At 39.2% G+C, this 12,272-nt stretch overlaps 2 pseudogenes; both read right to left on the bottom strand.

The window, feature by feature from the left end:
- The window catches only part of LOC114687667, a 38,859-nt pseudogene extending 37,042 nt beyond the window's left edge, over positions 1-1,817 (bottom strand).
- The window catches only part of LOC114686605, a 290,182-nt pseudogene that overhangs the window by 188,972 nt on the left and 88,938 nt on the right, over positions 1-12,272 (bottom strand).

The following is a 12,272-nucleotide window of genomic DNA, read 5'->3' as shown; positions in this document are numbered from 1 at the left end:
CCACATGGACAATAATAACATCACTAAGCTGACAAACATCATCTACAGATCAGCTTTGAACTACAAAGTGCTCAGAACAATTTTGAGAGGGCTAGTTGAGATGATTCAGTCTCAAAAACTACTTAAATAAGGATTTGAGATAAACCATGAACTTTGGCATTATACACAGCCTGGATAATGAAGGATATAGTTACCTTTCCTAGAATTTGACAATTAACCTAAGATTTTTCTTTTCAGGATAAGGATACCTTCACCCATACCCAGCAGGAAGGCAATTTCAGTAATACGACGCCCACATTCCCAAACAGGTGGTGTTGGGCGGGTGGGTTTTTTTTTTTTTTGTCTTTTAATGGCTTTTGGGTGTGTGATAATTTTCATTGATTAGGGGGGTTGTTTACAAGTTGTTGTCAAGGGTTAGGAAAAGGGCTAAGCAAAGGAGATTAGATTTAAGGTTCTTATTTAAAAAAAAGAAAGAAAAGAAAAGACAAATGTAAATACATTGTATTGGATTGTTTAATTTTGTATACAAATTATGTATATTGAAATTGATATTGTTAGAAAATGCTATATGTATATCTCTAATTGTACTTATACTGTTCATTTAACAATGTCATGCAATTTTCTGATCCTTGAATGTTGTTATTACCAACTATTAGGATATAAAGAAATGAAAGTTAGTAGTTAGACATTACAATAGAACTTGTAGTCATATTAGGTATGTTTTCAAGACTGAGTAGATATATTTTAGATAGTCAGGTTATCTTCAACCCCTTCAGAGATCTACAGAATATGGCATTTAAAATGTTTTAATAACTTAGAAAATTTTTCTTTTTTGTCATGACTATGAGACATGTTGGCTCCTGGCAGTACCAATCTACTTCAGAGAAAATATGGGCATTGAAGAAACTGCAATTGGAGTTAACCCTCATTGTGGCAAAAGTTAGCCACTGGACAACAAAGTATCCTCGAATCAACTGCTGACAAACAGGACAGACAGAACATGAAACAAAGGACTACTGATTCTTGCCAAAACAAGTGTTGTTATGGCTTTATCAAAAGGCATTTTCTGAGGCCAGGACAATATGGCCCCATCCATGAAGTGGCCTTCACAATCCGGAAAAGGTACAGTGCCCTTTTCTTCAAAGGCAGCTGAACAGGCAGTGGGCCGATGGCTTCTGATGTGCAATGGGACAGCAGCTGAAACAGTTATTCCTGAAGAGTAATTAAGCTCATGCCTCTCAATAGTAGACTGGCATTTAATAGAGGGATGTGGAGAAGAAGGGGATGTTGAGATGAAGCCACATAAACACATAGCCAAGAAGAATGGACAGCTGAATTAAAAAAACATCAACAATTTCCAGAATTTCAAATCCTGAATCATGACACAACACTAGTGCAATTCAGGTGTTTCTGGTGTATAGAATGGATAAGTTGATAAAAATATATCCAATAACAGAAATGTAAAGCTCCATTTGGAAGATTCCAAAGACTCCAGAGCTTATGTTCCCAATGACTACTCTAACTACATAAAATTGCAGTATTTGTAAAGTATTTGTACAATGTTTGAGTCCAGGTAATTTCAGTGTGTGTGTGTGTGTGTGTGTGTGTGTGTGTGTGTGTGTGTGTGTGTGTTGTTGATTTGCAACAATTGTCATAATAAAATTTAAATTATTGTCAACAGCAGAAAATTAAAGGTTTGCAATATCTGAACATACAACATTTCTAGAAAAGTAGGCATGACCACTGACCTGGAAAATACACACTGGAAAATCAGCCATTTCTTTCTGTTTCTTTTCTTTGAGTTTCTCTTTCAGGAACAAGGAATAGATGACTTGCTGACCTTTCATATTAGGGGTCAAAAAGAAGAGAAAAAATTAATACTGAAAGCTGTAGCACAAATTCTAGTTGTTGTTCTTATTAATAAAAACCCAGAGTCGCCGGGCGGTGGTGGCGCACGCCTTTAATCCCAGCACTCGGGAGGCAGAGCCAGGTGGATCTCTGTGAGTTCGAGGCCAGCCTGGGCTACCAAGTGAGTCCCAGGAAAGGCGCAAAGCTACACAAGAGAAACCCTGTCTCGAAAAACCAAAAAAAAAAAAAAAAAACCCAGAGTCAGATATCGGGGGGGACGGGGGGACGGACTGAAAGCTCAGAAAAGCAGAGCAGCCAGCTACTAGTTCTTAAATCTCTGAGATTTTCCAACTGAAAGAGTGCTGAGCTCCTGTCTCCTTTCACCTTATATTTCTTTCTCTGCCCAGCAACACCACTTCCTATCCCAACCTCCCTAGTGCTGGACTAAAGGCATGTGTGCTTCCCCAGCACTGGGAGCAAAGACATGAGATGCCAAATGCTGGGATTAAAGGAGTGTGCCACCACTGCCTAGCTCTGTTTCTCTTTTAAACTGGATCAGTCTTGTGTAGCCCAGGGTGACCTTGAATTTGCAGAGATCTGTCTGCCTCTGCCTCTGCATCCAGAGTACTGGGATTAAAGGTGTGTCCCACCACTGCCTGGACTCTATGATTACCTAGTGGCTGACTTTGTTTGCCCTTGATCTTCAGGCAAGCTTTATTTTTAAGAGCTTACACAAACTGCAACCACAGAAAGCTGTTAGAAAACAATGTCAAACCACAGGAAAAAACCCAAGCAATGAACTATGTCCAGGTGTCCAGACAATGATCCCAAATACAGAAGAGAGTGGAATGATATTTCAAGCTTGAAGAGAAAATCACTGTCAACCCTATTGTTGCATCAAGAAAAAATTTATCTTAAAACTGATGGAGACATAAGTACATTTCAAGATAGTCTTGAGATAACATAATTAATTGATTTCACTAAAGCAGCTTTGCTGACAATAATTAGTGGCAAAATTTATACAAGGGTATCAAAAGAATTATCCATGTAAATACAGGAAATACTAATTCTATGTGGTGACTACATAAATACAGGAGAACTTGGAAGTAATCATCCATGGGAAAGACAACAAATCACCAATTCTCACACAGAAGGAAGAGAAAAATATTGTAAGATTCTTAAAATGGTTTTATAATAAAAAACCTGAAACAAAATATTGGGTTAAAGGCTGAAAGATCAGAGGAGCAGAGCAAGTCACAGCCACCACCTCTTTTTTTTTTTTTTTTTTTTTTTTTTTCTGTTTTTTGAGACAGGGTTTCTCTGTGTAGCTTTGCGCCTTTCCTGGAGCTCACTTGGTAGCCCAGGCTGGCCTCGAACTCACAGAGATCCGCCTGCCTCTGCCTCCCGAGTGCTGGGATTAAAGGCGTGCGCCACCAACGCCCGGCAGCCACCACCTCTTACCTCACCAACTCCTCAGCCTGAAATAGCTCAGCCAAGAGGCCTCAAGCTGAATGAGCTTCCTCAGCTAAAAAAGGTCTCAGCCCAAATGCCTTTAGCTCCTGTCTCCTCAAGCCTTATATACCTTTGTCTGCCCAGCCTTTACTTCCTGGGATTAAAGGCTTGTGTGCTTTCCAGTACTGGGATTAAAGGTGTGTGCCACCATTGCCTGGCTCTGTTTTCTGTCCTATGCTGAGTCAATCTAATGTATTACCGGGTGGTTTTGAACTCAGTGACTACAGGCTCCTAGGAGTAAGGTATGTGCCACCACTATGTGACCTCTATGTCTGATCTAATAGCTTGTTCTGTCCTCTCATCTTCAGGCAAATTTTATTAGGATACACAGCACATCACCACATGAAAGCTACAATAATCTAACCCAGAAACAATATAAAAGAAATCTAAGTGAATGATAATGCCATGACCAAAAATCTAGCCATTCTGGAAGTCGATATGGAGACTACTCAATTAAACAAATCCAGAAGTTAAATAAACCTAGCACTGTACCACTCTCACCACTAGATGGTGGTCTTGTCATTTTACTAACTCAGGAACCAGTTTGTCTCCTGTGACTCAGGATAAGCTGTTTAGACTCTCCCCCAACACACACACACACACACACACACACACACACACACACACACACACACACTAAACCCACCCACCCCAGGTAGGTGCAGAGACTCTTGCTGTGCCAGAAATAGAAAGTAAGTAAGGTATGTGGTTCCTGGCCTAAAAATGTCAGTTGGTTCTAGAAACAATGAAGAAGCGGTGGAGGAAAGGGAATAAGAAGGGAAAGAGAAGTTATATTCTTTTTTTTTTTTTTTTTTTTTTTTTTTTTAGGGTGGATTGTTCTGTGGATAACTATTTTGTCCATTTTTTTCATAGCCTATGATGGGACACCTCACACAGCCTAGAGGCAGGGGAGGGGCTTGGACTTGCCTCTCCTTATGTACCTCCCCATGAGAGGCCATACCTTCTTTTAGGAGAGAATGGCTGATGGGTTCGGAGAGGGAGGCTGGAAAGGCAGGAAGAGGGAAGAGGGGGATCATTGATTGATATGTAAAATGAATAAAAAGTTTCTTAATGAATAAATAAAAAAATAAAATTTAAAAGAAGTAAAAAAAAAAAAAAAGAAGGGAAAGAAGGAAGGGCTTAGACATACCATGCTCTAGACTCCATACAGTTGTTGTAATCAATTACTAACAGCAGCTGTACTGACCTGCATGGACCTCACACTAAACCACAATTAGACTAGGAGAGGGAAAAGCTCACAGGGCCCACCCTTTACTTCTCAGATGTTGGCTATATATGGAATTTAGAAGAAGAATCACTGTCTTTAGCTGTAGTCCTCTGCCGAGCCAACCAGATTCCAACACATAGCTCCAAACCCACAGTCTCACAGATTTCCCTGGTTAATCTCTGGGGATCCCAAGGGAAATTAATAGACATGAACACTCTAGAGAGATTCGTTGGAATTGTGGGCCAGGATGGCAGAGATGTGTGCATGCTCAAACAGGCACAGTGTGTGTATGTGTATGTGTGTGTGTGTGTGTGTGTGTACACATATATATGTGAGTGTGAAATAGTTATTAATAGAAAAAATTCTTAGTTTTTGAATCAGGGTTTCTCTGTGTAACATTGACTTTCCTGGAACTTGCTTTGTAGATCAGGCTGGACTAAAATTCCAGAGATCTACCTACCTGTACCTTGGATGTGTTGGGCTTAATGGTGTGCACCACTGTACCCTTTCAGAAATTTATTTTAAATGACCATATCAGTTTGCAAATTCTTTTTCATTGTATAATTATGTGGTTTTTTGTTTTGTTTTGGTTTTGGTTTTTTGAGACCTTGTTTGTCTGAGTAACAGCCATGGCTGTCCTGGAATTCCCTTTATAGAAAAGGATGATCTGGAACTCACTGAGATTGACCTACCTCTACACCGCATGCTTGGATTAAGGGAGTGTGCCACCACACCCTGCACATTATCTGGTTTAATATCAGTTTAAAACTAAGAGCCAGGGGGAATCTCCTTTTTTGTATCAAGAAGATTTTGTTTGTTTGTTTTTGGTTGTTTTATTTTCTTTTGTTTTGAAACAGGGTTTTATGTTGTAGTCCTGACTGTCTTCAAATTCTGAATATCTGGCTATCTTTGAACTTACAGAGATTTGCTTGCCTCTGCCTCCCTTGTGCTGGGATTAAAGTATAACAAAAGTCTATAATGTCAGGTAAGAAGAGATCCAGTTGATCACTCATTTCTATTATGTAGGCTGTGCAGTTACCTTGTATAATTGTCAAGACATGGTAACAGGACAGGTGGTAGTAGCAAACAGCTTTAATCTCAGCACTCAGGAGGCAGAGATAGACAGATCTCTGTGATTTCAAGACCAGTGAGTTTAGGTCAGCAAAGGCTACATAGCAAATAACAAGCAATAATAATAACAAAAAGTTAGCCGGGTGGTGGCTCTCACTTTTTTTTTTTTTGGTTTTTCGAGACAGGGTTTCTCTGTGTAGCTTTGTACCTTTTCCTGGAACTCACTTGGTAGCCCAGGCTGGCCTCGAACTCACAGAGATCCGCCTGCCTCTGCCTCCCGAGTGCTGGGATTAAAGGCTTGCTTGCGCCACCACTGCCAGGCTGGCTCTCACTTTTAATCCCAGCACTCAGGAGGCAGAGCCAGGCTGATCTCTGTGAGTTCAAGGCCAGCATGGTCTACAGAGTGAGATCCAGGACATGCACCAAACTACACAGAAAAATCCTGTCTCAAAACAACAACAACAAAAATTATATATAGTTCAGGAAGGTCATGCAAGTTAATCCAGCACTCAGGAGGCTTGGGCTGGGGAACTCTGAGTTCAAGACCAGTGATATCTACATAGTAATTCTAGAAAAGTGGAAATACACAGAGATGGTGTCTCAAAATAATGTAAATTGCTCCATGAGCAATAGCTTTCATGGTTCCAGAAGAACCATGCAAGCTTCCAAAGTAGTGAGCCAAACAAAAGTCCTATGATGCCTAAGAACCACATCAACTGTCATCTGGAACAATAGCCCTAAGAAAGTAGTAGTGGCCAGCATACCTTGGTGGTAACCTGAATTGCAATCCCAATTAGCATTATTTAAAAAAACCCATAGTCAGATATTGAGAGAGAAAACTGAACTATCAGAGAAGAGCAGCCAACCACCAGAGAATTCTTACCTCTATGAAATCTCAAACCAAATGGTGGAGGGAACCTGTCTCTATATTTTCTAAGACAGAATGGGCCAAGATCCTGTCTCCACCTGTCTTATATTCTGGTCTCTACCTCCCTAGTGCTGGGATTAAAGGTGTGAACCACCACCACCCAGTTCTGTTTCTCTTTTAGACTGATTCAATCTCGTGTAGCCCAAGGTGTCCTTGAACTCCAGATCTTCCTGCTTCCTCCTGCCAAAGACCAGGCCTCTATAGTTAACTTGTGGCTAGCTCTACACTCTGATCTCTCAGCAAGATATATTTGTCTGAACACAAAGTATCATACAACAATAACCCACACCTCTCTCATTAAACTTATGATGGCTTCACAAAAGAGAACAATGACAGGTAATGAAAATCTGGCTACACTACTGGTGCAGGTGAAGACAAGAATCATGGAGGACAACAACAATTACCATTTTAGTAAATCATCATAGTCCTTAACAAATAACTACCTAACTCAAAGTTCCATACTAGAAGTGGATTCAGTCATGCCGAGGACAATTTCAAGAGCCATGCCATATTGCCTGCCTGAGTTAAGTTTCTGTTGTCCAGTATTGAGCCACTAACCAGAAACTTTTGACATGCCTGGACAAGTCCTGAGTTATTAGAAAATAACTTAACATTTCCTTATCTTTCTGCTACAGTGACCACTAGTAACAATGTTTTGTGGTTAGTTTGCTTGGTTGGGTTGCTTGGCAACTCCACAGTCCCCTGATCTTTTCCAAAAGAAAGTTTCCTGGTCTGCTTACTATAAATCCCACCTGAGAAAAATAAAATTTTGCAGCTTGATCAGAATACTGTCTTGCTGTCAATTCTTTGTGTCTCTTGTCCCTTCATTCGCCAATCCCCCTTCTAGGGTCTCTGCTGAAGATCCTGCTGGCCAGGACACAGTCACTTAAAAATCAGCAAAAATAATGTCTCTCAGGTATTCACTCAATTTCTGGATTCTAGTTCATTCCAGATGTAGTCAAGTTGACAACCAAGAATAACCATCACACCCAGCAATGCCAGAAGCTTTGTCTACCATGATAAATGATGACCCCATGGGAATAGGAAGAAGCAGAGTGCTAGAGAGGTCCCCAGAAACCCACAAGATACCTCAACTATAGACTACTGGCAATGTAAAGAGAGTACCTGAGCTGACCTATTCTGAGATTGGGTGGCCGAACACACTGTCATGATAGAACTCTTATCCAGTGACTGATGGAAGCAGATGCAGAGATCCATGGCCAAGCCCCAGGTGGAGCCAGGAGTCCATGTGTGTGAGAAAGGAGGGATTATATGAGCAAGAGATATTGAGACTATGATTTGAAAAAGCACAGGGACAAATAGCCAAACTAGTAGAAACACATGAACTGTGAACCAACAGCTGACGAGCCGCCATGGAACTGGACCAGGCCTTCTGGATAAGTGAGACAGTTGATTAGATTGAACTGTTTAGGAGGCCCCCAGACAGTGGAACCTGGACCTGTCCTTGGTGCATGAACTGGCTTTTTGGAACCTAGGGTCTAGGCTGAAACTCTTTGCTCAGCCTTAGTGTAGGGATGAAAGGACTGGACCTGCCTCAACTGAATCTGCCAGGCTGGGCTGACTCCCCAGGGGAGATCTTGCCATGGAGGAGGTGGGAATAGGGGGTGAATTGGGGCGGGGAGGCTTGGGTGGGAGAAGGGAGGACAGGGGAATCTGTGACTGATATGTAAAATTAAATTAATTATAAAATAAAAATATTTAAAAAAATCTCACCAACAGGGTATCCCAAATGGGAACTTGAAATGTCAAGAACAATGGACATACTATAGTGGATGGGTAAAAGCCCACAATGCCTCAACTTTACAAAGAGAATTACAGGCAAGTGGAGGGATCTGGGAGCAGGAGAAATAGTCTCTCCTGGGAAGAGCACAATAACTGGTTATTCAATATCAAATGGTCAACAATGAAAACACATATACAAGTAACATAATATATACTGAGCAGTTTAGTTATCATTATATGTATATACAAATATACATATATGCATATAATAAAAATTAATAAAGATGCTGTGAATTTAAGTACAACTATAGAGGTGTATGGGAGAATTTGTAGAGAGGAAAGTGAGAGGAGAAAATTTCTAATTATGTAATAAATTAAAAATTATAAATCTAAAAACCAAAATTAAACAAATAACATACAATTACAAACCGAGACAACCCCTCCCCACAAAAAACCCCAAATGAGATAAATATCTATTTTGGAAAGCAGACTAGGATTTCTTTAAGCCTCCATGATGCCCTAGCAAAAAGGACAGTCATGAGGAATAGAAATGATAACTAATGTTGACATAATGTGGGGAGAGGAGATCAAACACTGGTGTGGGAGTGAGAATTAGAGGATGAACTTTTGAAATGAACTGTAAACAGGTCATTCCTAGAAACAATGTTTCTTCAAGGAACACTGGCAACAGAATGACCCTTCCTTCTGGAGTATGCAGAAGATGTGGTAAGGGAAAACACTGGACCATCGAATGTAGATCAACAAGGGACAGACAGGGTAATCATTTGCCTCAGTCTTCAGGAAACTCCCAGAGGGGCTTCATTCAGGCCCCCATAGCAAATCCAGTTCAAACCTTTCCTGCAATTGTAGAGGAAACCCCTACTCAGAGCAATTAAATAACCAAATGCCTGTTAGAATAAATCATGCTGGTCAGGATGATGAAACAAAGAGAATAGAAAATTCAGGAGAAAACATAAAGAAAATTTTTTGGCAAACGTATTAATGAACAGAGACCAAAATTAATGATAAAAATAAATGGTGTTTTGTTGTCTGGTTTGGTAGACACAGGTGCGGACATTACCATTATTGCACCAGAATTTTGGCATCCAACTTGGCCTTTAGGAGGTAAACATTCAACTGTTAGGAACTGGGACATTATCTCAGGTGAAACAGAGTGCAAGATGGCTCAAATGTATAGGTCCAGAAGGACAGACAGGAAAATTAAAACCATATGTGGCTAACATAACTATGAACCTGTGAGGTCGAGACATGTTGCAACAATGGAATACTCAGATTAACATCCCTCCAATCTCAGAAACAAATCATAAACTAGCACATGCTTCTGAGAGAAATATTAGAAGGCATTATTCTGAGTGGTCACCAGCCATCGATATTATACAAGAACAGGGCACAACAACTGATAATCTCCCAAAGACACCAACAGCTCTACCTTTAAAATAGTCAACAGACAAGCCTGTATGGGTTCAGAAATGGCCTTTAACAACAGAGAAACTCCAGGCTTTAGAAGAGCTGGTAGAAGAACAGTTAAATGCTCAGCATATTGAAGAATGAACCAGCCCTTACAATTCTCCTGTGTTTGTTATTAAAAAGAAATCTGGTAAATGGAAAATGGTAACAGACCTTAGAGCAATTAACAAAGTAATTCAGCCAATGGGCTCTCTACAATCTGGAATTCCTTTGCCCACTCTGTTACCAAAAGAATGGCCTCTCATAGTTATTGATTTAAAAGACTGTTTCTTTTCAATACCTTACAAGAAAAAGACAAAGAAAGATTTGCTTTTACAGTGCCTACTTATAATAATTCTCAACCAGTTAAAATATTTCAATGGAAGATCCTCCCACAGGGAATGGTTAATAGCCCAACTCTGTGCCAACATTTTGTACAACAGCCATTAGAAGTGGTACCTAAAAATTTCCTAAATCTATAATTTATCATTATATGGATGGTATTTTACTAGCTGACTCAAATGAAGATACTTTAGAAAGAATGTTTGAAGAAGTAAAGAAAATTTTGCCTTACTGGGGACTACAAATTGCTCCTGAAAAGATACAAAGAGGAGATTCTATTAATTATTTAGGATATAAAATAGAGCTACAAAAAATTAGACCCCAAAAGGTGCAAATTAGGAGAGATAGACTACAGACTCTTAATGACTTTCAAAGATTATTTGGAGATATTTCACATCTACAAACTATTGTTGGGGTAAAAAATGATGAACTGAATAATTTATTCAAAACATTAGAAGGTGGCAAGGACTTAAATAGTCCAAGAGAATTGTCACCTGAAGTTGAGAAAGAATTGGCTTTGTTAGGAAAGAAAGTACAGGAAGGGCATGTGGATTGTATTGATCCAAAACTGGATTGCATTTTGGTTATTTTACCTTCTAGGCATTCTCCTACAGGAATATTAATGCAGAGGGAAGATATTATATTTGAATGGATATTTTTATCAAATGAACCAAATAAAAAATTAAAAACTTATGTGGAAAAAAAATCTCTGACTTGATTTGGAAAGGAAAATCGAGACTTCATCAATTAGCAGGAATAGACCCAGCAGAAATTGTCATACCTTTAACTAAGGAGGACATTGAAAAATTATGGCCATAAAGTGAACCTTGGCAAAGAGCTTGCAGTAATTATTTGGGAGAAATTAACAGCAAATATCCCAAAATCGATAGAATTGATTTTATAAAGAGAGCTAATTGGATCTTGCCTCAAATTGTGGTGGTGGGGGGGCATGGGGATGGACCCATATCTGGAGTTTGTACATTTTATACAGATGCCAACAAACAAGGAAAGGCAGGTTACATATCCAAAAAATTAGGTAAAGTGGTTCTAAGTCCTTATAATTCAGTTCAAAAATCAGAATTTATGCTATTCTGTTGGTATTAATAAATTTTTCAGAACCTCTCAACATAGTAACTGACTCTCAGTATACTGAAAGAGTAGTATTACATATTGAGACTGCAGAACTTATCCCTGATGCTTCAGAATTAACTTCACTATTTATTCCATTACAAGATACAATCAGGAAAAGGAATCATCCTTTATATATAACTCACATCTGATCCTATACTGGTCTGCCAGGCCTTCTAGCACAAGGCAATGATGAGATTGATAAATTATTGATAGGAAATGTGCTGGAGGCCTCAGAATTTCATTAAAAAAATCATGTCAATAATAAAGATTTAAAAAAGGATTTTTCCATAACCTGGCAACAAGCCAAAGAAATAGTAAAGAAATGTCCTACTTGTTCAGTCTACAATCAAACGCCATAACCAGCAGGACATAACCCAAAGGGTACTCAGAGGAATGAAATCTGGCAGATTTCACTTTGCAGAATTTGGAAAATTGAAATACGTATACCATACCATTGATACTTATTCAGGATTTCAATGGGCAACTGCTTTGAGTTCTGAAAAAGCTGATTCTGTAATCACTCATTCGCTAGAAGTTATGGCCATCATGGGTATACCTGAACAAATCAAAACTGACAATGCTCCATCATATGTCTCTGTTAAAATGAAACAGTTTTTGCTTATTACAGCATAAAGTATATTACAGGTATACCACATAATCCTACAGGTCAAGCATTTATAGAAAGATCAAACAGAACTCTAAAGGATATTCTAAATAAACAGAAAGGGGTAACAAAAAACCCCCAGAAATAGACTGCATAATGCTCTATTAACTTTGAATTTTCTTAATGCCAATGAGAAAGGAACAACAACTGCAGAGAGACATTGGATAATAGAAAAGACTACAGAATTAAATCAGCCTATATACTTTAAGTATGTGCTGATCTCAGAATGGAAACCAGGATATGTGTTACATTGGGGACGAGGTTTTGCTTTTATTTCTACAGGAGAAGAGAAGCTGTGGGTACCACCAAAATTGATAAAGGTTCGATTTGAACAAGAG

This window comes from Peromyscus leucopus, chromosome 1 (assembly GCF_004664715.2).
Source record: "Peromyscus leucopus breed LL Stock chromosome 1, UCI_PerLeu_2.1, whole genome shotgun sequence".
NCBI lineage: Eukaryota > Metazoa > Chordata > Mammalia > Rodentia > Cricetidae > Peromyscus > Peromyscus leucopus.
The sequence above is the reverse complement of the archived record's forward strand: the minus strand, read 5'-3'. Positions and strand labels throughout refer to the sequence as shown.